At 52.8% G+C, this 24,030-nt stretch overlaps 12 non-coding genes across 12 annotated transcripts; all 12 read right to left on the minus strand.

The window, feature by feature from the left end:
• Window positions 1–716: 716 nt before the first annotated feature.
• On the minus strand, window positions 717–808 carry trnay-gua (transfer RNA tyrosine (anticodon GUA)). Its single transcript is given in 2 exon segments — window positions 717–752; window positions 772–808. It is a non-coding gene; the product is annotated as a tRNA-Tyr (tRNA).
• A 1,159-nt stretch (window positions 809–1,967) lies between these two features.
• Window positions 1,968–2,060, minus strand: trnay-gua (transfer RNA tyrosine (anticodon GUA)). Its single transcript has 2 exons — window positions 2,024–2,060; window positions 1,968–2,003 (listed from the first exon to the last, which is right to left on the minus strand). It is a non-coding gene; the product is annotated as a tRNA-Tyr (tRNA).
• A 1,148-nt stretch (window positions 2,061–3,208) lies between these two features.
• Window positions 3,209–3,300, minus strand: trnay-gua (transfer RNA tyrosine (anticodon GUA)). The gene is given in 2 exon segments: window positions 3,209–3,244; window positions 3,264–3,300. It is a non-coding gene; the product is annotated as a tRNA-Tyr (tRNA).
• Window positions 3,301–4,459: 1,159 nt separating this feature from the next.
• On the minus strand, window positions 4,460–4,552 carry trnay-gua (transfer RNA tyrosine (anticodon GUA)). The gene is made up of 2 exons: window positions 4,516–4,552; window positions 4,460–4,495 (listed from the first exon to the last, which is right to left on the minus strand). It is a non-coding gene; the product is annotated as a tRNA-Tyr (tRNA).
• Window positions 4,553–5,713: 1,161 nt separating this feature from the next.
• On the minus strand, window positions 5,714–5,805 carry trnay-gua (transfer RNA tyrosine (anticodon GUA)). The gene is given in 2 exon segments: window positions 5,714–5,749; window positions 5,769–5,805. It is a non-coding gene; the product is annotated as a tRNA-Tyr (tRNA).
• Window positions 5,806–6,964: 1,159 nt separating this feature from the next.
• On the minus strand, window positions 6,965–7,057 carry trnay-gua (transfer RNA tyrosine (anticodon GUA)). The gene is made up of 2 exons: window positions 7,021–7,057; window positions 6,965–7,000 (listed from the first exon to the last, which is right to left on the minus strand). It is a non-coding gene; the product is annotated as a tRNA-Tyr (tRNA).
• Window positions 7,058–9,467: 2,410 nt separating this feature from the next.
• trnay-gua (transfer RNA tyrosine (anticodon GUA)) lies at window positions 9,468–9,559 on the minus strand. Its single transcript is given in 2 exon segments — window positions 9,468–9,503; window positions 9,523–9,559. It is a non-coding gene; the product is annotated as a tRNA-Tyr (tRNA).
• Window positions 9,560–11,958: 2,399 nt separating this feature from the next.
• Window positions 11,959–12,050, minus strand: trnay-gua (transfer RNA tyrosine (anticodon GUA)). Its single transcript is given in 2 exon segments — window positions 11,959–11,994; window positions 12,014–12,050. It is a non-coding gene; the product is annotated as a tRNA-Tyr (tRNA).
• Window positions 12,051–14,449: 2,399 nt separating this feature from the next.
• On the minus strand, window positions 14,450–14,541 carry trnay-gua (transfer RNA tyrosine (anticodon GUA)). Its single transcript is given in 2 exon segments — window positions 14,450–14,485; window positions 14,505–14,541. It is a non-coding gene; the product is annotated as a tRNA-Tyr (tRNA).
• A 4,911-nt stretch (window positions 14,542–19,452) lies between these two features.
• Window positions 19,453–19,544, minus strand: trnay-gua (transfer RNA tyrosine (anticodon GUA)). Its single transcript is given in 2 exon segments — window positions 19,453–19,488; window positions 19,508–19,544. It is a non-coding gene; the product is annotated as a tRNA-Tyr (tRNA).
• A 2,410-nt stretch (window positions 19,545–21,954) lies between these two features.
• Window positions 21,955–22,046, minus strand: trnay-gua (transfer RNA tyrosine (anticodon GUA)). The gene is given in 2 exon segments: window positions 21,955–21,990; window positions 22,010–22,046. It is a non-coding gene; the product is annotated as a tRNA-Tyr (tRNA).
• Window positions 22,047–23,205: 1,159 nt separating this feature from the next.
• trnay-gua (transfer RNA tyrosine (anticodon GUA)) lies at window positions 23,206–23,297 on the minus strand. Its single transcript is given in 2 exon segments — window positions 23,206–23,241; window positions 23,261–23,297. It is a non-coding gene; the product is annotated as a tRNA-Tyr (tRNA).
• Between the last annotated feature and the right edge of the window lie 733 nt (window positions 23,298–24,030).

Below are 24,030 nucleotides of genomic sequence, written 5' to 3' on the forward strand. Positions count from 1 at the left end.
GCTGACGACATGGCAGAAAAAGATTTGCTGTCCGTTTTTCCCGTCTGACAGGGGTTCAGTGACGCGAGAGCCCATTTCGTTCTGAATAATTGCTCTAAGCCAAAAGGAAAGTGGAGAATGCGGGCATCGATCCCGCTACCTCTCACATGCTAAGCGAGCGCTCTACCATTTGAGCTAATTCCCCGGTCGCTTTGTGCATGGTGCTTTAGTTTGCTCCTCAGTAGCCTCTTCGCACTCGCCGCCACGCAGCTCCGCGACCGGCAGAGAAATCCTGCTTGAGGATTGGCCCACTCCTTGACTTCATTAAATACTTTGCTCCAATCGGCGTTGCCGAGCAGCAGTAGGACGTGAAGCCACAGCAACGATGAAAGAAGCCGAGAAGACCCCGAGACTGCGGCAGGGAAGCGAGGTGAGCGGAAAGTGGCGGCCGTCCCGAGCGTGAGGGAGCAGCCGAGAGCGCTGTCTGACTGATAGACGACTTCTTTTGCCTGAAAGTGAGTGCTGAGTGTTTCAAAGTGTTGCTGCTCAATGGCACTCCCTGCTGGTGAGCAGACACAAATGCTCAAGCAAAACAGCTGTGTGCTGGTGGACGCAGAGAGCATTAAAGTTCGAGACAAGAAAAAGAGGTGTCTTGTGCCTTCGTGGCAACATGATGCACTATAAAGTGAAGAGAGGAGCTTTGAGCGAAATGCTGCTTACCACAAAAGCACGCGAGCTCCTTCGAGCCGGAATTGAACCAGCGACCTAAGGATGACTTTGCTTTGTATTCCACTACAGTCCTCCGCTCTACCAGCTGAGCTATCGAAGGGAAGCAGCAAAGGTGCTTTTGTTTGCCGATAGTTTGCCGTGCGCATTTTGACGCTTCTGGCCTGGCGGAGTCACGTGCGCGTCATCGGTACCTGCTCGTGCCGCAGCGTTGGTGGGACTGTGAGCTGCCAGCTACTCTCCACAGCCTGGATAACGCGTCTGACTACAAATCAGAAGATTGTAGGTTTGACTCCTATCTGGCTCGGAGTTTTTTGCAAACAGCGCGTTATAAATGTAAACACCTTGCAAGATGCCCCACATGGCAGCGCTGCCTGGCCGCTTGCATGGCAAGTGCCTTCTCAGCGCAGCAGGCAGCACGTCAGTCTCCTAATGCGAAGATCCTGAGTTGAATCTTCGGAGAAGGCGTCAGTGCTGGCAAAGTCGTTTTTTGGGCTTCTCTCACCTTTGCTGGATGTGAAAAGCAAGAAATCTTGCTGACGACATGGCAGAAAAAGATTTGCTGTCCGTTTTTCCCGTCTGACAGGGGTTCAGTGACGCGAGAGCCCATTTCGTTCTGAATAATTGCTCTAAGCCAAAAGGAAAGTGGAGAATGCGGGCATCGATCCCGCTACCTCTCACATGCTAAGCGAGCGCTCTACCATTTGAGCTAATTCCCCGGTCGCTTTGTGTATGGTGCTTTAGTTTGCTCCTCAGTAGCCTCTTCGCACTCGCCGCCACGCAGCTCCGCGACCGGCAGAGAAATCCTGCTTGAGGATTGGCCCACTCCTTGACTTCATTAAATACCTTGCTCCAATCGGCGTTGCCGAGCAGCAGTAGGACGTGAAGCCACAGCAACGATGAAAGAAGCCGAGAAGACCCCGAGACTGCGGCAGGGAAGCGAGGTGAGCGGAAAGTGGCGGCCGTCCCGAGCGTGAGGGAGCAGCCGAGAGCGCTGTCTGACTGATAGACGACTTCTTTTGCCTGAAAGTGAGTGCTGAGTGTTTCAAAGTGTTGCTGCTCAATGGCACTCCCTGCTGGTGAGCAGACACAAATGCTCAAGCAAAACAGCTGTGTGCTGGTGGACGCAGAGAGCATTAAAGTTCGAGACAAGAAAAAGAGGTGTCTTGTGCCTTCGTGGCAACATGATGCACTATAAAGTGAAGAGAGGAGCTTTGAGCGAAATGCTGCTTACCACCCGCTTACTGCAAAAGCACGCGAGCTCCTTCGAGCCGGAATTGAACCAGCGACCTAAGGATGACTTTGACTTTGTATTCCACTACAGTCCTCCGCTCTACCAGCTGAGCTATCGAAGGGAAGCAGCAAAGGTGCTTTTGTTTGCCGATAGTTTGCCGTGCGCATTTTGACACTTCTGGCCTGGCGGAGTCACGTGCGCGTCATCGGTACCTGCTCGTGCCGCAGCGTTGGTGGGACTGTGAGCTGCCAGCTACTCTCCACAGCCTGGATAACGCGTCTGACTACAAATCAGAAGATTGTAGGTTTGATTCCTATCTGGCTCGGAGTTTTTTGCAAACAGCGCGTTATAAATGTAAACAACTTGCAAGATGCCCCACATGGCAGCGCTGCCTGGCCGCTTGCATGGCAAGTGCCTTCTCAGCGCAGCAGGCAGCACGTCAGTCTCCTAATGCGAAGATCCTGAGTTGAATCTTCGGAGAAGGCGTCAGTGCTGGCAAAGTCGTTTTTTGGGCTTCTCTCACCTTTGCTGGATGTGAAAAGCAAGAAATCTTGCTGACGACATGGCAGAAAAAGATTTGCTGTCCGTTTTTCCCGTCTGACAGGGGTTCAGTGACGCGAGAGCCCATTTCGTTCTGAATAATTGCTCTAAGCCAAAAGGAAAGTGGAGAATGCGGGCATCGATCCCGCTACCTCTCCCATGCTAAGCGAGCGCTCTACCATTTGAGCTAATTCCCCGGTCGCTTTGTGCATGGTGCTTTAGTTTGCTCCTCAGTAGCCTCTTCGCACTCGCCGCCACGCAGCTCCGCGACCGGCAGAGAAATCCTGCTTGAGGATTGGCCCACTCCTTGACTTCATTAAATACTTTGCTCCAATCGGCGTTGCCGAGCAGCAGTAGGACGTGAAGCCACAGCAACGATGAAAGAAGCCGAGAAGACCCCGAGACTGCGGCAGGGAAGCGAGGTGAGCGGAAAGTGGCGGCCGTCCCGAGCGTGAGGGAGCAGCCGAGAGCGCTGTCTGACTGATAGACGACTTCTTTTGCCTGAAAGTGAGTGCTGAGTGTTTCAAAGTGTTGCTGCTCAATGGCACTCCCTGCTGGTGAGCAGACACAAATGCTCAAGCAAAACAGCTGTGTGCTGGTGGACGCAGAGAGCATTAAAGTTCGAGACAAGAAAAAGAGGTGTCTTGTGCCTTCGTGGCAACATGATGCACTATAAAGTGAAGAGAGGAGCTTTGAGCGAAATGCTGCTTACCACAAAAGCACGCGAGCTCCTTCGAGCCGGAATTGAACCAGCGACCTAAGGATGACTTTGCTTTGTATTCCACTACAGTCCTCCGCTCTACCAGCTGAGCTATCGAAGGGAAGCAGCAAAGGTGCTTTTGTTTGCCGATAGTTTGCCGTGCGCATTTTGACGCTTCTGGCCTGGCGGAGTCACGTGCGCGTCATCGGTACCTGCTCGTGCCGCAGCGTTGGTGGGACTGTGAGCTGCCAGCTACTCTCCACAGCCTGGATAACGCGTCTGACTACAAATCAGAAGATTGTAGGTTTGACTCCTATCTGGCTCGGAGTTTTTTGCAAACAGCGCGTTATAAATGTAAACACCTTGCAAGATGCCCCACATGGCAGCGCTGCCTGGCCGCTTGCATGGCAAGTGCCTTCTCAGCGCAGCAGGCAGCACGTCAGTCTCCTAATGCGAAGATCCTGAGTTGAATCTTCGGAGAAGGCGTCAGTGCTGGCAAAGTCGTTTTTTGGGCTTCTCTCACCTTTGCTGGATGTGAAAAGCAAGAAATCTTGCTGACGACATGGCAGAAAAAGATTTGCTGTCCGTTTTTCCCGTCTGACAGGGGTTCAGTGACGCGAGAGCCCATTTCGTTCTGAATAATTGCTCTAAGCCAAAAGGAAAGTGGAGAATGCGGGCATCGATCCCGCTACCTCTCACATGCTAAGCGAGCGCTCTACCATTTGAGCTAATTCCCCGGTCGCTTTGTGCATGGTGCTTTAGTTTGCTCCTCAGTAGCCTCTTCGCACTCGCCGCCACGCAGCTCCGCGACCGGCAGAGAAATCCTGCTTGAGGATTGGCCCACTCCTTGACTTCATTAAATACCTTGCTCCAATCGGCGTTGCCGAGCAGCAGTAGGACGTGAAGCCACAGCAACGATGAAAGAAGCCGAGAAGACCCCGAGACTGCGGCAGGGAAGCGAGGTGAGCGGAAAGTGGCGGCCGTCCCGAGCGTGAGGGAGCAGCCGAGAGCGCTGTCTGACTGATAGACGACTTCTTTTGCCTGAAAGTGAGTGCTGAGTGTTTCAAAGTGTTGCTGCTCAATGGCACTCCCTGCTGGTGAGCAGACACAAATGCTCAAGCAAAACAGCTGTGTGCTGGTGGACGCAGAGAGCATTAAAGTTCGAGACAAGAAAAAGAGGTGTCTTGTGCCTTCGTGGCAACATGATGCACTATAAAGTGAAGAGAGGAGCTTTGAGCGAAATGCTGCTTACCACCCGCTTACTGCAAAAGCACGCGAGCTCCTTCGAGCCGGAATTGAACCAGCGACCTAAGGATGACTTTGACTTTGTATTCCACTACAGTCCTCCGCTCTACCAGCTGAGCTATCGAAGGGAAGCAGCAAAGGTGCTTTTGTTTGCCGATAGTTTGCCGTGCGCATTTTGACACTTCTGGCCTGGCGGAGTCACGTGCGCGTCATCGGTACCTGCTCGTGCCGCAGCGTTGGTGGGACTGTGAGCTGCCAGCTACTCTCCACAGCCTGGATAACGCGTCTGACTACAAATCAGAAGATTGTAGGTTTGATTCCTATCTGGCTCGGAGTTTTTTGCAAACAGCGCGTTATAAATGTAAACAACTTGCAAGATGCCCCACATGGCAGCGCTGCCTGGCCGCTTGCATGGCAAGTGCCTTCTCAGCGCAGCAGGCAGCACGTCAGTCTCCTAATGCGAAGATCCTGAGTTGAATCTTCGGAGAAGGCGTCAGTGCTGGCAAAGTCGTTTTTTGGGCTTCTCTCACCTTTGCTGGATGTGAAAAGCAAGAAATCTTGCTGACGACATGGCAGAAAAAGATTTGCTGTCCGTTTTTCCCGTCTGACAGGGGTTCAGTGACGCGAGAGCCCATTTCGTTCTGAATAATTGCTCTAAGCCAAAAGGAAAGTGGAGAATGCGGGCATCGATCCCGCTACCTCTCACATGCTAAGCGAGCGCTCTACCATTTGAGCTAATTCCCCGGTCGCTTTGTGCATGGTGCTTTAGTTTGCTCCTCAGTAGCCTCTTCGCACTCGCCGCCACGCAGCTCCGCGACCGGCAGAGAAATCCTGCTTGAGGATTGGCCCACTCCTTGACTTCATTAAATACTTTGCTCCAATCGGCGTTGCCGAGCAGCAGTAGGACGTGAAGCCACAGCAACGATGAAAGAAGCCGAGAAGACCCCGAGACTGCGGCAGGGAAGCGAGGTGAGCGGAAAGTGGCGGCCGTCCCGAGCGTGAGGGAGCAGCCGAGAGCGCTGTCTGACTGATAGACGACTTCTTTTGCCTGAAAGTGAGTGCTGAGTGTTTCAAAGTGTTGCTGCTCAATGGCACTCCCTGCTGGTGAGCAGACACAAATGCTCAAGCAAAACAGCTGTGTGCTGGTGGACGCAGAGAGCATTAAAGTTCGAGACAAGAAAAAGAGGTGTCTTGTGCCTTCGTGGCAACATGATGCACTATAAAGTGAAGAGAGGAGAGCTTTGAGCGAAATGCTGCTTACCACCCGCTTACTGCAAAAGCACGCGAGCTCCTTCGAGCCGGAATTGAACCAGCGACCTAAGGATGACTTTGCTTTGTATTCCACTACAGTCCTCCGCTCTACCAGCTGAGCTATCGAAGGGAAGCGGCAAAGGTGCTTTTGTTTGCCGATAGTTTGCCGTGCGCATTTTGACGCTTCTGGCCTGGCGGAGTCACGTGCGCGTCATCGGTACCTGCTCGTGCCGCAGCGTTGGTGGGACTGTGAGCTGCCAGCTACTCTCCACAGCCTGGATAACGCGTCTGACTACAAATCAGAAGATTGTAGGTTTGACTCCTATCTGGCTCGGAGTTTTTTGCAAACAGCGCGTTATAAATGTAAACACCTTGCAAGATGCCCCACATGGCAGCGCTGCCTGGCCGCTTGCATGGCAAGTGCCTTCTCAGCGCAGCAGGCAGCACGTCAGTCTCCTAATGCGAAGATCCTGAGTTGAATCTTCGGAGAAGGCGTCAGTGCTGGCAAAGTCGTTTTTTGGGCTTCTCTCACCTTTGCTGGATGTGAAAAGCAAGAAATCTTGCTGACGACATGGCAGAAAAAGATTTGCTGTCCGTTTTTCCCGTCTGACAGGGGTTCAGTGACGCGAGAGCCCATTTCGTTCTGAATAATTGCTCTAAGCCAAAAGGAAAGTGGAGAATGCGGGCATCGATCCCGCTACCTCTCACATGCTAAGCGAGCGCTCTACCATTTGAGCTAATTCCCCGGTCGCTTTGTGCATGGTGCTTTAGTTTGCTCCTCAGTAGCCTCTTCGCACTCGCCGCCACGCAGCTCCGCGACCGGCAGAGAAATCCTGCTTGAGGATTGGCCCACTCCTTGACTTCATTAAATACCTTGCTCCAATCGGCGTTGCCGAGCAGCAGTAGGACGTGAAGCCACAGCAACGATGAAAGAAGCCGAGAAGACCCCGAGACTGCGGCAGGGAAGCGAGGTGAGCGGAAAGTGGCGGCCGTCCCGAGCGTGAGGGAGCAGCCGAGAGCGCTGTCTGACTGATAGACGACTTCTTTTGCCTGAAAGTGAGTGCTGAGTGTTTCAAAGTGTTGCTGCTCAATGGCACTCCCTGCTGGTGAGCAGACACAAATGCTCAAGCAAAACAGCTGTGTGCTGGTGGACGCAGAGAGCATTAAAGTTCGAGACAAGAAAAAGAGGTGTCTTGTGCCTTCGTGGCAACATGATGCACTATAAAGTGAAGAGAGGAGCTTTGAGCGAAATGCTGCTTACCACCCGCTTACTGCAAAAGCACGCGAGCTCCTTCGAGCCGGAATTGAACCAGCGACCTAAGGATGACTTTGACTTTGTATTCCACTACAGTCCTCCGCTCTACCAGCTGAGCTATCGAAGGGAAGCGGCAAAGGTGCTTTTGTTTGCCGATAGTTTGCCGTGCGCATTTTGACACTTCTGGCCTGGCGGAGTCACGTGCGCGTCATCGGTACCTGCTCGTGCCGCAGCGTTGGTGGGACTGTGAGCTGCCAGCTACTCTCCACAGCCTGGATAACGCGTCTGACTACAAATCAGAAGATTGTAGGTTTGATTCCTATCTGGCTCGGAGTTTTTTGCAAACAGCGCGTTATAAATGTAAACAACTTGCAAGATGCCCCACATGGCAGCGCTGCCTGGCCGCTTGCATGGCAAGTGCCTTCTCAGCGCAGCAGGCAGCACGTCAGTCTCCTAATGCGAAGATCCTGAGTTGAATCTTCGGAGAAGGCGTCAGTGCTGGCAAAGTCGTTTTTTGGGCTTCTCTCACCTTTGCTGGATGTGAAAAGCAAGAAATCTTGCTGACGACATGGCAGAAAAAGATTTGCTGTCCGTTTTTCCCGTCTGACAGGGGTTCAGTGACGCGAGAGCCCATTTCGTTCTGAATAATTGCTCTAAGCCAAAAGGAAAGTGGAGAATGCGGGCATCGATCCCGCTACCTCTCACATGCTAAGCGAGCGCTCTACCATTTGAGCTAATTCCCCGGTCGCTTTGTGCATGGTGCTTTAGTTTGCTCCTCAGTAGCCTCTTCGCACTCGCCGCCACGCAGCTCCGCGACCGGCAGAGAAATCCTGCTTGAGGATTGGCCCACTCCTTGACTTCATTAAATACTTTGCTCCAATCGGCGTTGCCGAGCAGCAGTAGGACATGAAGCCACAGCAACGATGAAAGAAGCCGAGAAGACCCCGAGACTGCGGCAGGGAAGCGAGGTGAGCGGAAAGTGGCGGCCGTCCCGAGCGTGAGGGAGCAGCCGAGAGCGCTGTCTGACTGATAGACGACTTCTTTTGCCTGAAAGTGAGTGCTGAGTGTTTCAAAGTGTTGCTGCTCAATGGCACTCCCTGCTGGTGAGCAGACACAAATGCTCAAGCAAAACAGCTGTGTGCTGGTGGACGCAGAGAGCATTAAAGTTCGAGACAAGAAAAAGAGGTGTCTTGTGCCTTCGTGGCAACATGATGCACTATAAAGTGAAGAGAGGAGCTTTGAGCGAAATGCTGCTTACCACCCGCTTACTGCAAAAGCACGCGAGCTCCTTCGAGCCGGAATTGAACCAGCGACCTAAGGATGACTTTGTTTTGTATTCCACTACAGTCCTCCGCTCCACCAGCTGAGCTATCGAAGGGAAGCGGCAAAGGTGTTTTTGTTTGCCGATAGTTTGCCGTGCGCATTTTGACGCTTCTGGCCTGGCGGAGTCACGTGCGCGTCATCGGTACCTGCTCGTGCCGCAGCGTTGGTGGGACTGTGAGCTGCCAGCTACTCTCCACAGCCTGGATAACGCGTCTGACTACAAATCAGAAGATTGTAGGTTTGACTCCTATCTGGCTCGGAGTTTTTTGCAAACAGCGCGTTATAAATGTAAACACCTTGCAAGATGCCCCACATGGCAGCGCTGCCTGGCCGCTTGCATGGCAAGTGCCTTCTCAGCGCAGCAGGCAGCACGTCAGTCTCCTAATGCGAAGATCCTGAGTTGAATCTTCGGAGAAGGCGTCAGTGCTGGCAAAGTCGTTTTTTGGGCTTCTCTCACCTTTGCTGGATGTGAAAAGCAAGAAATCTTGCTGACGACATGGCAGAAAAAGATTTGCTGTCCGTTTTTCCCGTCTGACAGGGGTTCAGTGACGCGAGAGCCCATTTCGTTCTGAATAATTGCTCTAAGCCAAAAGGAAAGTGGAGAATGCGGGCATCGATCCCGCTACCTCTCACATGCTAAGCGAGCGCTCTACCATTTGAGCTAATTCCCCGGTCGCTTTCTGTATGGTGCTTTAGTTTGCTCCTCAGTAGCCTCTTCGCACTCGCCACCACGCAGCTCCGCGACCGGCAGAGAAATCCTGCTTGAGGATTGGCCCACTCCTTGACTTCATTAAATACTTTGCTCCAATCGGCGTTGCCGAGCAGCAGTAGGACGTGAAGCCACAGCAACGATGAAAGAAGCCGAGAAGACCCCGAGACTGCGGCAGGGAAGCGAGGTGAGCGGAAAGTGGCGGCCGTCCCGAGCGTGAGGGAGCAGCCGAGAGCGCTGTCTGACTGATAGACGACTTCTTTTGCCTGAAAGTGAGTGCTGAGTGTTTCAAAGTGTTGCTGCTCAATGGCACTCCCTGCTGGTGAGCAGACACAAATGCTCAAGCGGAACAGCTGTGTGCTGGTGGACGCAGAGAGCATTAAAGTTCGAGACAAGAAAAAGAGGTGTCTTGTGCCTTCGTGGCAACATGATGCACTATAAAGTGAAGAGAGGAGCTTTGAGCGAAATGCTGCTTACCACCCGCTTACTGCAAAAGCACGCGAGCTCCTTCGAGCCGGAATTGAACCAGCGACCTAAGGATGACTTTGCTTTGTATTCCACTACAGTCCTCCGCTCTACCAGCTGAGCTATCGAAGGGAAGCGGCAAAGGTGCTATAGTTTGCCGTGCACATTTTGACGCTTCTGGCCTGGCGGAGTCACGTGCGCGTCATCGGTACCTGCTCGTGCCGCAGCGTTGGTGGGACTGTGAGCTGCCAGCTACTCTCCACAGCCTGGATAACGCGTCTGACTACAAATCAGAAGATTGTAGGTTTGACTCCTATCTGGCTCGGAGTTTTTTGCAAACAGCGCGTTATAAATGTAAACAACTTGCAAGATGCCCCACATGGCAGTGCTGCCTGGCCGCTTGCATGGCAAGTGCCTTCTCAGCGCAGCAGGCAGCACGTCAGTCTCCTAATGCGAAGATCCTGAGTTGAATCTTCGGAGAAGGCGTCAGTGCTGGCAAAGTCGTTTTTTGGGCTTCTCTCACCTTTGCTGGATGTGAAAAGCAAGAAATCTTGCTGACGACATGGCAGAAAAAGATTTGCTGTCCGTTTTTCCCGTCTGACAGGGGTTCAGTGACGCGAGAGCCCATTTCGTTCTGAATAATTGCTCTAAGCCAAAAGGAAAGTGGAGAATGCGGGCATCGATCCCGCTACCTCTCACATGCTAAGCGAGCGCTCTACCATTTGAGCTAATTCCCCGGTCGCTTTGTGCATGGTGCTTTAGTTTGCTCCTCAGTAGCCTCTTCGCACTCGCCGCCACGCAGCTCCGCGATCGGCAGAGAAATCCTGCTTGAGGATTGGCCCACTCCTTGACTTCATTAAATACTTTGCTCCAATCGGCGTTGCCGAGCAGCAGTAGGACGTGAAGCCACAGCAACGATGAAAGAAGCCGAGAAGACCCCGAGACTGCGGCAGGGAAGCGAGGTGAGCGGAAAGTGGCGGCCGTCCCGAGCGTGAGGGAGCAGCCGAGAGCGCTGTCTGACTGATAGACGACTTCTTTTGCCTGAAAGTGAGTGCTGAGTGTTTCAAAGTGTTGCTGCTCAATGGCACTCCCTGCTGGTGAGCAGACACAAATGCTCAAGCAAAACAGCTGTGTGCTGGTGGACGCAGAGAGCATTAAAGTTCGAGACAAGAAAAAGAGGTGTCTTGTGCCTTCGTGGCAACATGATGCACTATAAAGTGAAGAGAGGAGCTTTGAGCGAAATGCTGCTTACCACCCGCTTACTGCAAAAGCACGCGAGCTCCTTCGAGCCGGAATTGAACCAGCGACCTAAGGATGACTTTGCTTTGTATTCCACTACAGTCCTCCGCTCCACCAGCTGAGCTATCGAAGGGAAGCGGCAAAGGTGTTTTTGTTTGCCGATAGTTTGCCGTGCGCATTTTGACGCTTCTGGCCTGGCGGAGTCACGTGCGCGTCATCGGTACCTGCTCGTGCCGCAGCGTTGGTGGGACTGTGAGCTGCCAGCTACTCTCCACAGCCTGGATAACGCGTCTGACTACAAATCAGAAGATTGTAGGTTTGACTCCTATCTGGCTCGGAGTTTTTTGCAAACAGCGCGTTATAAATGTGAACACCTTGCAAGATGCCCCACATGGCAGCGCTGCCTGGCCGCTTGCATGGCAAGTGCCTTCTCAGCGCAGCAGGCAGCACGTCAGTCTCCTAATGCGAAGATCCTGAGTTGAATCTTCGGAGAAGGCGTCAGTGCTGGCAAAGTCGTTTTTTGGGCTTCTCTCACCTTTGCTGGATGTGAAAAGCAAGAAATCTTGCTGACGACATGGCAGAAAAAGATTTGCTGTCCGTTTTTCCCGTCTGACAGGGGTTCAGTGACGCGAGAGCCCATTTCGTTCTGAATAATTGCTCTAAGCCAAAAGGAAAGTGGAGAATGCGGGCATCGATCCCGCTACCTCTCACATGCTAAGCGAGCGCTCTACCATTTGAGCTAATTCCCCGGTCGCTTTGTGCATGGTGCTTTAGTTTGCTCCTCAGTAGCCTCTTCGCACTCGCCACCACGCAGCTCCGCGACCGGCAGAGAAATCCTGCTTGAGGATTGGCCCACTCCTTGACTTCATTAAATACTTTGCTCCAATCGGCGTTGCCGAGCAGCAGTAGGACGTGAAGCCACAGCAACGATGAAAGAAGCCGAGAAGACCCCGAGACTGCGGCAGGGAAGCGAGGTGAGCGGAAAGTGGCGGCCGTCCCGAGCGTGAGGGAGCAGCCGAGAGCGCTGTCTGACTGATAGACGACTTCTTTTGCCTGAAAGTGAGTGCTGAGTGTTTCAAAGTGTTGCTGCTCAATGGCACTCCCTGCTGGTGAGCAGACACAAATGCTCAAGCGAAACAGCTGTGTGCTGGTGGACGCAGAGAGCATTAAAGTTCGAGACAAGAAAAAGAGGTGTCTTGTGCCTTCGTGGCAACATGATGCACTATAAAGTGAAGAGAGGAGCTTTGAGCGAAATGCTGCTTACCACCCGCTTACTGCAAAAGCACGCGAGCTCCTTCGAGCCGGAATTGAACCAGCGACCTAAGGATGACTTTGCTTTGTATTCCACTACAGTCCTCCGCTCTACCAGCTGAGCTATCGAAGGGAAGCGGCAAAGGTGCTATAGTTTGCCGTGCACATTTTGACGCTTCTGGCCTGGCGGAGTCACGTGCGCGTCATCGGTACCTGCTCGTGCCGCAGCGTTGGTGGGACTGTGAGCTGCCAGCTACTCTCCACAGCCTGGATAACGCGTCTGACTACAAATCAGAAGATTGTAGGTTTGACTCCTATCTGGCTCGGAGTTTTTTGCAAACAGCGCGTTATAAATGTAAACAACTTGCAAGATGCCCCACATGGCAGTGCTGCCTGGCCGCTTGCATGGCAAGTGCCTTCTCAGCGCAGCAGGCAGCACGTCAGTCTCCTAATGCGAAGATCCTGAGTTGAATCTTCGGAGAAGGCGTCAGTGCTGGCAAAGTCGTTTTTTGGGCTTCTCTCACCTTTGCTGGATGTGAAAAGCAAGAAATCTTGCTGACGACATGGCAGAAAAAGATTTGCTGTCCGTTTTTCCCGTCTGACAGGGGTTCAGTGACGCGAGAGCCCATTTCGTTCTGAATAATTGCTCTAAGCCAAAAGGAAAGTGGAGAATGCGGGCATCGATCCCGCTACCTCTCACATGCTAAGCGAGCGCTCTACCATTTGAGCTAATTCCCCGGTCGCTTTGTGCATGGTGCTTTAGTTTGCTCCTCAGTAGCCTCTTCGCACTCGCCGCCACGCTGCTCCGCGACCGGCAGAGAAATCCTGCTTGAGGATTGGCCCACTCCTTGACTTCATTAAATACTTTGCTCCAATCGGCGTTGCCGAGCAGCAGTAGGACGTGAAGCCACAGCAACGATGAAAGAAGCCGAGAAGACCCCGAGACTGCGGCAGGGAAGCGAGGTGAGCGGAAAGTGGCGGCCGTCCCGAGCGTGAGGGAGCAGCCGAGAGCGCTGTCTGACTGATAGACGACTTCTTTTGCCTGAAAGTGAGTGCTGAGTGTTTCAAAGTGTTGCTGCTCAATGGCACTCCCTGCTGGTGAGCAGACACAAATGCTCAAGCAAAACAGCTGTGTGCTGGTGGACGCAGAGAGCATTAAAGTTCGAGACAAGAAAAAGAGGTGTCTTGTGCCTTCGTGGCAACATGATGCACTATAAAGTGAAGAGAGGAGCTTTGAGCGAAATGCTGCTTACCACCCGCTTACTGCAAAAGCACGCGAGCTCCTTCGAGCCGGAATTGAACCAGCGACCTAAGGCTGACTTTGTTTTGTATTCCACTACAGTCCTCCGCTCCACCAGCTGAGCTATCGAAGGGAAGCGGCAAAGGTGTTTTTGTTTGCCGATAGTTTGCCGTGCGCATTTTGACGCTTCTGGCCTGGCGGAGTCACGTGCGCGTCATCGGTACCTGCTCGTGCCGCAGCGTTGGTGGGACTGTGAGCTGCCAGCTACTCTCCACAGCCTGGATAACGCGTCTGACTACAAATCAGAAGATTGTAGGTTTGACTCCTATCTGGCTCGGAGTTTTTTGCAAACAGCGCGTTATAAATGTAAACACCTTGCAAGATGCCCCACATGGCAGCGCTGCCTGGCCGCTTGCATGGCAAGTGCCTTCTCAGCGCAGCAGGCAGCACGTCAGTCTCCTAATGCGAAGATCCTGAGTTGAATCTTCGGAGAAGGCGTCAGTGCTGGCAAAGTCGTTTTTTGGGCTTCTCTCACCTTTGCTGGATGTGAAAAGCAAGAAATCTTGCTGACGACATGGCAGAAAAAGATTTGCTGTCCGTTTTTCCCGTCTGACAGGGGTTCAGTGACGCGAGAGCCCATTTCGTTCTGAATAATTGCTCTAAGCCAAAAGGAAAGTGGAGAATGCGGGCATCGATCCCGCTACCTCTCACATGCTAAGCGAGCGCTCTACCATTTGAGCTAATTCCCCGGTCGCTTTCTGTATGGTGCTTTAGTTTGCTCCTCAGTAGCCTCTTCGCACTCGCCACCACGCAGCTCCGCGACCGGCAGAGAAATCCTGCTTGAGGATTGGCCCACTCCTTGACTTCATTAAATACTTTGCTCCAATCGGCGTTGCCGAGCAGCAGTAGGACGTGAAGCCACAGCAACGATGAAAGAAGCCGAGAAGACCCCGAGACTGCGGCAGGGAAGCGAGGTGAGCGGAAAGTGGCGGCCGTCCCGAGCGTGAGGGAGCAGCCGAGAGCGCTGTCTGACTGATAGACGACTTCTTTTGCCTGAAAGTGAGTGCTGAGTGTTTCAAAGTGTTGCTGCTCAATGGCACTCCCTGCTGGTGAGCAGACACAAATGCTCAAGCAAAACAGCTGTGTGCTGGTGGACGCAGAGAGCATTAAAGTTCGAGACAAGAAAAAGAGGTGTCTTGTGCCTTCGTGGCAACATGATGCACTATAAAGTGAAGAGAGGAGCTTTGAGCGAAATGCTGCTTACCACCCGCTTACTGCAAAAGCACGCGAGCTCCTTCGAGCCGGAATTGAACCAGCGACCTAAGGATGACTTTGCTTTGTATTCCACTACAGTCCTCCGCTCTACCAGCTGAGCTATCGAAGGGAAGCGGCAAAGGTGCTTTTGTTTGCCGATAGTTTGCCGTGCTCTTTTTGACGCTTCTGGCCTGGCGGAGTCACGTGCGCGTCATCGGTACCTGCTCGTGCCGCAGCGTTGGTGGGACTGTGAGCTGCCAGCTACTCTCCACAGCCTGGATAACGCGTCTGACTACAAATCAGAAGATTGTAGGTTTGACTCCTATCTGGCTCGGAGTTTTTTGCAAACAGCGCGTTATAAATGTAAACACCTTGCAAGATGCCCCACATGGCAGCGCTGCCTGGCCGCTTGCATGGCAAGTGCCTTCTCAGCGCAGCAGGCAGCACGTCAGTCTCATAATGCGAAGATCCTGAGTTGAATCTTCGGAGAAGGCGTCAGTGCTGGCAAAGTCGTTTTTTGGGCTTCTCTCACCTTTGCTGGATGTGAAAAGCAAGAAATCTTGCTGACGACATGGCAGAAAAAGATTTGCTGTCCGTTTTTCCCGTCTGACAGGGGTTCAGTGACGCGAGAGCCCATTTCGTTCTGAATAATTGCTCTAAGCCAAAAGGAAAGTGGAGAATGCGGGCATCGATCCCGCTACCTCTCACATGCTAAGCGAGCGCTCTACCATTTGAGCTAATTCCCCGGTCGCTTTGTGCATGGTGCTTTAGTTTGCTCCTCAGTAGCCTCTTCGCACTCGCCGCCACGCTGCTCCGCGACCGGCAGAGAAATCCTGCTTGAGGATTGGCCCACTCCTTGACTTCATTAAATACTTTGCTCCAATCGGCGTTGCCGAGCAGCAGTAGGACGTGAAGCCACAGCAACGATGAAAGAAGCCGAGAAGACCCCAGACTGCGGCAGGGAAGCGAGGTGAGCGGAAAGTGGCGGCCGTCCCGAGCGTGAGGGAGCAGCCGAGAGCGCTGTCTGACTGATAGACGACTTCTTTTGCCTGAAAGTGAGTGCTGAGTGTTTCAAAGTGTTGCTGCTCAATGGCACTCCCTGCTGGTGAGCAGACACAAATGCTCAAGCAAAACAGCTGTGTGCTGGTGGACGCAGAGAGCATTAAAGTTCGAGACAAGAAAAAGAGGTGTCTTGTGCCTTCGTGGCAACATGATGCACTATAAAGTGAAGAGAGGAGCTTTGAGCGAAATGCTGCTTACCACCCGCTTACTGCAAAAGCACGCGAGCTCCTTCGAGCCGGAATTGAAACAGCGACCTAAGGATGACTTTGCTTTGTATTCCACTACAGTCCTCCGCTCTACCAGCTGAGCTATCGAAGGGAAGCGGCAAAGGTGCTTTTGTTTGCCGATAGTTTGCCGTGCGCATTTTGACGCTTCTGGCCTGGCGGAGTCACGTGCGCGTCATCGGTACCTGCTCGTGCCGCAGCGTTGGTGGGACTGTGAGCTGCCAGCTACTCTCCACAGCCTGGATAACGCGTCTGACTACAAATCAGAAGATTGTAGGTTTGACTCCTATCTGGCTCGGAGTTTTTTGCAAACAGCGCGTTATAAATGTAAACACCTTGCAAGATGCCCCACATGGCAGCGCTGCCTGGCCGCTTGCATGGCAAGTGCCTTCTCAGCGCAGCAGGCAGCACGTCAGTCTCCTAATGCGAAGATCCTGAGTTGAATCTTCGGAGAAGGCGTCAGTGCTGGCAAAGTCGTTTTTTGGGCTTCTCTCACCTTTGCTGGATGTGAAAAGCAAGAAATCTTGCTGACGACATGGCAGAAAAAGATTTGCTGTCCGTTTTTCCCGTCTGACAGGGGTTCAGTGACGCGAGAGCCCATTTCGTTCTGAATAATTGCTCTAAGCCAAAAGGAAAGTGGAGAATGCGGGCATCGATCCCGCTACCTCTCACATGCTAAGCGAGCGCTCTACCATTTGAGCTAATTCCCCGGTCGCTTTGTGCATGGTGCTTTAGTTTGCTCCTCAGTAGCCTCTTCGCACTCGCCGCCACGCAGCTCCGCGATCGGCAGAGAAATCCTGCTTGAGGATTGGCCCACTCCTTGACTTCATTAAATACTTTGCTCCAATCGGCGTTGCCGAGCAGCAGTAGGACGTGAAGCCACAGCAACGATGAAAGAAGCCGAGAAGACCCCGAGACTGCGGCAGGGAAGCGAGGTGAGCGGAAAGTGGCGGCCGTCCCGAGCGTGAGGGAGCAGCCGAGAGCGCTGTCTGACTGATAGACGACTTCTTTTGCCTGAAAGTGAGTGCTGAGTGTTTCAAAGTGTTGCTGCTCAATGGCACTCCCTGCTGGTGAGCAGACACAAATGCTCAAGCAAAACAGCTGTGTGCTGGTGGACGCAGAGAGCATTAAAGTTCGAGACAAGAAAAAGAGGTGTCTTGTGCCTTCGTGGCAACATGATGCACTATAAAGTGAAGAGAGGAGCTTTGAGCGAAATGCTGCTTACCACCCGCTTACTGCAAAAGCACGCGAGCTCCTTCGAGCCGGAATTGAACCAGCGACCTAAGGATGACTTTGTTTTGTATTCCACTACAGTCCTCCGCTCCACCAGCTGAACTATCGAAGGGAAGCGGCAAAGGTGTTTTTGTTTGCCGATAGTTTGCCGTGCGCATTTTGACGCTTCTGGCCTGGCGGAGTCACGTGCGCGTCATCGGTACCTGCTCGTGCCGCAGCGTTGGTGGGACTGTGAGCTGCCAGCTACTCTCCACAGCCTGGATAACGCGTCTGACTACAAATCAGAAGATTGTAGGTTTGACTCCTATCTGGCTCGGAGTTTTTTGCAAACAGCGCGTTATAAATGTAAACACCTTGCAAGATGCCCCACATGGCAGCGCTGCCTGGCCGCTTGCATGGCAAGTGCCTTCTCAGCGCAGCAGGCAGCACGTCAGTCTCCTAATGCGAAGATCCTGAGTTGAATCTTCGGAGAAGGCGTCAGTGCTGGCAAAGTCGTTTTTTGGGCTTCTCTCACCTTTGCTGGATGTGAAAAGCAAGAAATCTTGCTGACGACATGGCAGAAAAAGATTTGCTGTCCGTTTTTCCCGTCTGACAGGGGTTCAGTGACGCGAGAGCCCATTTCGTTCTGAATAATTGCTCTAAGCCAAAAGGAAAGTGGAGAATGCGGGCATCGATCCCGCTACCTCTCACATGCTAAGCGAGCGCTCTACCATTTGAGCTAATTCCCCGGTCGCTTTGTGCATGGTGCTTTAGTTTGCTCCTCAGTAGCCTCTTCGCACTCGCCGCCACGCAGCTCCGCGATCGGCAGAGAAATCCTGCTTGAGGATTGGCCCACTCCTTGACTTCATTAAATACTTTGCTCCAATCGGCGTTGCCGAGCAGCAGTAGGACGTGAAGCCACAGCAACGATGAAAGAAGCCGAGAAGACCCCGAGACTGCGGCAGGGAAGCGAGGTGAGCGGAAAGTGGCGGCCGTCCCGAGCGTGAGGGAGCAGCCGAGAGCGCTGTCTGACTGATAGACGACTTCTTTTGCCTGAAAGTGAGTGCTGAGTGTTTCAAAGTGTTGCTGCTCAATGGCACTCCCTGCTGGTGAGCAGACACAAATGCTCAAGCAAAACAGCTGTGTGCTGGTGGACGCAGAGAGCATTAAAGTTCGAGACAAGAAAAAGAGGTGTCTTGTGCCTTCGTGGCAACATGATGCACTATAAAGTGAAGAGAGGAGCTTTGAGCGAAATGCTGCTTACCACCCGCTTACTGCAAAAGCACGCGAGCTCCTTCGAGCCGGAATTGAACCAGCGACCTAAGGATGACTTTGTTTTGTATTCCACTACAGTCCTCCGCTCCACCAGCTGAACTATCGAAGGGAAGCGGCAAAGGTGTTTTTGTTTGCCGATAGTTTGCCGTGCGCATTTTGACGCTTCTGGCCTGGCGGAGTCACGTGCGCGTCATCGGTACCTGCTCGTGCCGCAGCGTTGGTGGGACTGTGAGCTGCCAGCTACTCTCCACAGCCTGGATAACGCGTCTGACTACAAATCAGAAGATTGTAGGTTTGACTCCTATCTGGCTCGGAGTTTTTTGCAAACAGCGCGTTATAAATGTAAACACCTTGCAAGATGCCCCACATGGCAGCGCTGCCTGGCCGCTTGCATGGCAAGTGCCTTCTCAGCGCAGCAGGCAGCACGTCAGTCTCCTAATGCGAAGATCCTGAGTTGAATCTTCGGAGAAGGCGTCAGTGCTGGCAAAGTCGTTTTTTGGGCTTCTCTCACCTTTGCTGGATGTGAAAAGCAAGAAATCTTGCTGACGACATGGCAGAAAAAGATTTGCTGTCCGTTTTTCCCGTCTGACAGGGGTTCAGTGACGCGAGAGCCCATTTCGTTCTGAATAATTGCTCTAAGCCAAAAGGAAAGTGGAGAATGCGGGCATCGATCCCGCTACCTCTCACATGCTAAGCGAGCGCTCTACCATTTGAGCTAATTCCCCGGTCGCTTTGTGCATGGTGCTTTAGTTTGCTCCTCAGTAGCCTCTTCGCACTCGCCGCCACGCAGCTCCGCGATCGGCAGAGAAATCCTGCTTGAGGATTGGCCCACTCCTTGACTTCATTAAATACTTTGCTCCAATCGGCGTTGCCGAGCAGCAGTAGGACGTGAAGCCACAGCAACGATGAAAGAAGCCGAGAAGACCCCGAGACTGCGGCAGGGAAGCGAGGTGAGCGGAAAGTGGCGGCCGTCCCGAGCGTGAGGGAGCAGCCGAGAGCGCTGTCTGACTGATAGACGACTTCTTTTGCCTGAAAGTGAGTGCTGAGTGTTTCAAAGTGTTGCTGCTCAATGGCACTCCCTGCTGGTGAGCAGACACAAATGCTCAAGCAAAACAGCTGTGTGCTGGTGGACGCAGAGAGCATTAAAGTTCGAGACAAGAAAAAGAGGTGTCTTGTGCCTTCGTGGCAACATGATGCACTATAAAGTGAAGAGAGGAGCTTTGAGTGAAATGCTGCTTACCACCCGCTTACTGCAAAAGCACGCGAGCTCCTTCGAGCCGGAATTGAACCAGCGACCTAAGGATGATTTTGCTTTGTATTCCACTACAGTCCTCCGCTCTACCAGCTGAGCTATCGAAGGGAAGCGGCAAAGGTGCTTTTGTTTGCCGATAGTTTGCCGTGCGCATTTTGACGCTTCTGGCCTGGCGGAGTCACGTGCGTGTCATCGGTACCTGCTCGTGCCGCAGCGTTGGTGGGACTGTGAGCTGCCAGCTACTCTCCACAGCCTGGATAACGCGTCTGACTACAAATCAGAAGATTGTAGGTTTGACTCCTATCTGGCTCGGAGTTTTTTGCAAACAGCGCGTTATAAATGTAAACACCTTGCAAGATGCCCCACATGGCAGCGCTGCCTGGCCGCTTGCATGGCAAGTGCCTTCTCAGCGCAGCAGGCAGCACGTCAGTCTCCTAATGCGAAGTTCCTGAGTTGAATCTTCGGAGAAGGCGTCAGTGCTGGCAAAGTCGTTTTTTGGGCTTCTCTCACCTTTGCTGGATGTGAAAAGCAAGAAATCTTGCTGACGACATGGCAGAAAAAGATTTGCTGTCCGTTTTTCCCGTCTGACAGGGGTTCAGTGACGCGAGAGCCCATTTCGTTCTGAATAATTGCTCTAAGCCAAAAGGAAAGTGGAGAATGCGGGCATCGATCCCGCTACCTCTCACATGCTAAGCGAGCGCTCTACCATTTGAGCTAATTCCCCGGTCGCTTTGTGCATGGTGCTTTAGTTTGCTCCTCAGTAGCCTCTTCGCACTCGCCGCCACGCTGCTCCGCGACCGGCAGAGAAATCCTGCTTGAGGATTGGCCCACTCCTTGACTTCATTAAATACTTTGCTCCAATCGGCGTTGCCGAGCAGCAGTAGGACGTGAAGCCACAGCAACGATGAAAGAAGCCGAGAAGACCCCGAGACTGCGGCAGGGAAGCGAGGTGAGCGGAAAGTGGCGGCCGTCCCGAGCGTGAGGGAGCAGCCGAGAGCGCTGTCTGACTGATAGACGACTTCTTTTGCCTGAAAGTGAGTGCTGAGTGTTTCAAAGTGTTGCTGCTCAATGGCACTCCCTGCTGGTGAGCAGACACAAATGCTCAAGCAAAACAGCTGTGTGCTGGTGGACGCAGAGAGCATTAAAGTTCGAGACAAGAAAAAGAGGTGTCTTGTGCCTTCGTGGCAACATGATGCACTATAAAGTGAAGAGAGGAGCTTTGAGCGAAATGCTGCTTACCACCCGCTTACTGCAAAAGCACGCGAGCTCCTTCGAGCCGGAATTGAACCAGCGACCTAAGGATGACTTTGTTTTGTATTCCACTACAGTCCTCCGCTCCACCAGCTGAGCTATCGAAGGGAAGCGGCAAAGGTGTTTTTGTTTGCCGATAGTTTGCCGTGCGCATTTTGACGCTTCTGGCCTGGCGGAGTCACGTGCGCGTCATCGGTACCTGCTCGTGCCGCAGCGTTGGTGGGACTGTGAGCTGCCAGCTACTCTCCACAGCCTGGATAACGCGTCTGACTACAAATCAGAAGATTGTAGGTTTGACTCCTATCTGGCTCGGAGTTTTTTGCAAACAGCGCGTTATAAATGTAAACACCTTGCAAGATGCCCCACATGGCAGCGCTGCCTGGCCGCTTGCATGGCAAGTGCCTTCTCAGCGCAGCAGGCAGCACGTCAGTCTCCTAATGCGAAGATCCTGAGTTGAATCTTCGGAGAAGGCGTCAGTGCTGGCAAAGTCGTTTTTTGGGCTTCTCTCACCTTTGCTGGATGTGAAAAGCAAGAAATCTTGCTGACGACATGGCAGAAAAAGATTTGCTGTCCGTTTTTCCCGTCTGACAGGGGTTCAGTGACGCGAGAGCCCATTTCGTTCTGAATAATTGCTCTAAGCCAAAAGGAAAGTGGAGAATGCGGGCATCGATCCCGCTACCTCTCACATGCTAAGCGAGCGCTCTACCATTTGAGCTAATTCCCCGGTCGCTTTGTGCATGGTGTTTTAGTTTGCTCCTCAGTAGCCTCTTCGCACTCGCCGCCACGCAGCTCCGCGACCGGCAGAGAAATCCTGCTTGAGGATTGGCCCACTCCTTGACTTCATTAAATACTTTGCTCCAATCGGCGTTGCCGAGCAGCAGTAGGACGTGAAGCCACAGCAACGATGAAAGAAGCCGAGAAGACCCCGAGACTGCGGCAGGGAAGCGAGGTGAGCGGAAAGTGGCGGCCGTCCCGAGCGTGAGGGAGCAGCCGAGAGCGCTGTCTGACTGATAGACGACTTCTTTTGCCTGAAAGTGAGTGCTGAGTGTTTCAAAGTGTTGCTGCTCAATGGCACTCCCTGCTGGTGAGCAGACACAAATGCTCAAGCAAAACAGCTGTGTGCTGGTGGACGCAGAGAGCATTAAAGTTCGAGACAAGAAAAAGAGGTGTCTTGTGCCTTCGTGGCAACATGATGCACTATAAAGTGAAGAGAGGAGCTTTGAGCGAAATGCTGCTTACCACCCGCTTACTGCAAAAGCACGCGAGCTCCTTCGAGCCGGAATTGAACCAGCGACCTAAGGATGACTTTGCTTTGTATTCCACTACAGTCCTCCGCTCTACCAGCTGAGCTATCGAAGGGAAGCGGCAAAGGTGCTTTTGTTTGCCGATAGTTTGCCGTGCGCATTTTGACGCTTCTGGCCTGGCGGAGTCACGTGCGCGTCATCGGTACCTGCTCGTGCCGCAGCGTTGGTGGGACTGTGAGCTGCCAGCTACTCTCCACAGCCTGGATAACGCGTCTGACTACAAATCAGAAGATTGTAGGTTTGACTCCTATCTGGCTCGGAGTTTTTTGCAAACAGCGCGTTATAAATGTAAACACCTTGCAAGATGCCCCACATGGCAGCGCTGCCTGGCCGCTTGCATGGCAAGTGCCTTCTCAGCGCAGCAGGCAGCACGTCAGTCTCCTAATGCGAAGATCCTGAGTTGAATCTTCGGAGAAGGCGTCAGTGCTGGCAAAGTCGTTTTTTGGGCTTCTCTCACCTTTGCTGGATGTGAAAAGCAAGAAATCTTGCTGACGACATGGCAGAAAAAGATTTGCTGTCCGTTTTTCCCGTCTGACAGGGGTTCAGTGACGCGAGAGCCCATTTCGTTCTGAATAATTGCTCTAAGCCAAAAGGAAAGTGGAGAATGCGGGCATCGATCCCGCTACCTCTCACATGCTAAGCGAGCGCTCTACCATTTGAGCTAATTCCCCGGTCGCTTTGTGCATGGTGCTTTAGTTTGCTCCTCAGTAGCCTCTTCGCACTCGCCGCCACGCAGCTCCGCGATCGGCAGAGAAATCCTGCTTGAGGATTGGCCCACTCCTTGACTTCATTAAATACTTTGCTCCAATCGGCGTTGCCGAGCAGCAGTAGGACGTGAAGCCACAGCAACGATGAAAGAAGCCGAGAAGACCCCGAGACTGCGGCAGGGAAGCGAGGTGAGCGGAAAGTGGCGGCCGTCCCGAGCGTGAGGGAGCAGCCGAGAGCGCTGTCTGACTGATAGACGACTTCTTTTGCCTGAAAGTGAGTGCTGAGTGTTTCAAAGTGTTGCTGCTCAATGGCACTCCCTGCTGGTGAGCAGACACAAATGCTCAAGCAAAACAGCTGTGTGCTGGTGGACGCAGAGAGCATTAAAGTTCGAGACAAGAAAAAGAGGTGTCTTGTGCCTTCGTGGCAACATGATGCACTATAAAGTGAAGAGAGGAGCTTTGAGCGAAATGCTGCTTACCACCCGCTTACTGCAAAAGCACGCGAGCTCCTTCGAGCCGGAATTGAACCAGCGACCTAAGGATGACTTTGCTTTGTATTCCACTACAGTCCTCCGCTCTACCAGCTGAGCTATCGAAGGGAAGCAGCAAAGGTGCTTTTGTTTGCCGATAGTTTGCCGTGCGCATTTTGACGCTTCTGGCCTGGCGGAGTCACGTGCGCGTCATCGGTACCTGCTCGTGCCGCAGCGTTGGTGGGACTGTGAGCTGCCAGCTACTCTCCACAGCCTGGATAACGCGTCTGACTACAAATCAGAAGATTGTAGGTTTGACTCCTATCTGGCTCGGAGTTTTTTGCAAACAGCGCGTTATAAATGTAAACACCTTGCAAGATGCCCCACATGGCAGCGCTGCCTGGCCGCTTGCATGGCAAGTGCCTTCTCAGCGCAGCAGGCAGCACGTCAGTCTCCTAATGCGAAGATCCTGAGTTGAATCTTCGGAGAAGGCGTCAGTGCTGGCAAAGTCGTTTTTTGGGCTTCTCTCACCTTTGCTGGATGTGAAAAGCAAGAAATCTTGCTGACGACATGGCAGAAAAAGATTTGCTGTCCGTTTTTCCCGTCTGACAGGGGTTCAGTGACGCGAGAGCCCATTTCGTTCTGAATAATTGCTCTAAGCCAAAAGGAAAGTGGAGAATGCGGGCATCGATCCCGCTACCTCTCACATGCTAAGCGAGCGCTCTACCATTTGAGCTAATTCCCCGGTCGCTTTGTGCATGGTGTTTTAGTTTGCTCCTCAGTAGCCTCTTCGCACTCGCCGCCACGCTGCTCCGCGACCGGCAGAGAAATCCTGCTTGAGGATTGGCCCACTCCTTGACTT

Source organism: Somniosus microcephalus, unplaced genomic scaffold (assembly GCF_052327205.1).
Source record: "Somniosus microcephalus isolate GS21.2 unplaced genomic scaffold, FLI_Smic_1.0 scaffold63, whole genome shotgun sequence".
NCBI classification, from domain to species: domain Eukaryota; kingdom Metazoa; phylum Chordata; class Chondrichthyes; order Squaliformes; family Somniosidae; genus Somniosus; species Somniosus microcephalus.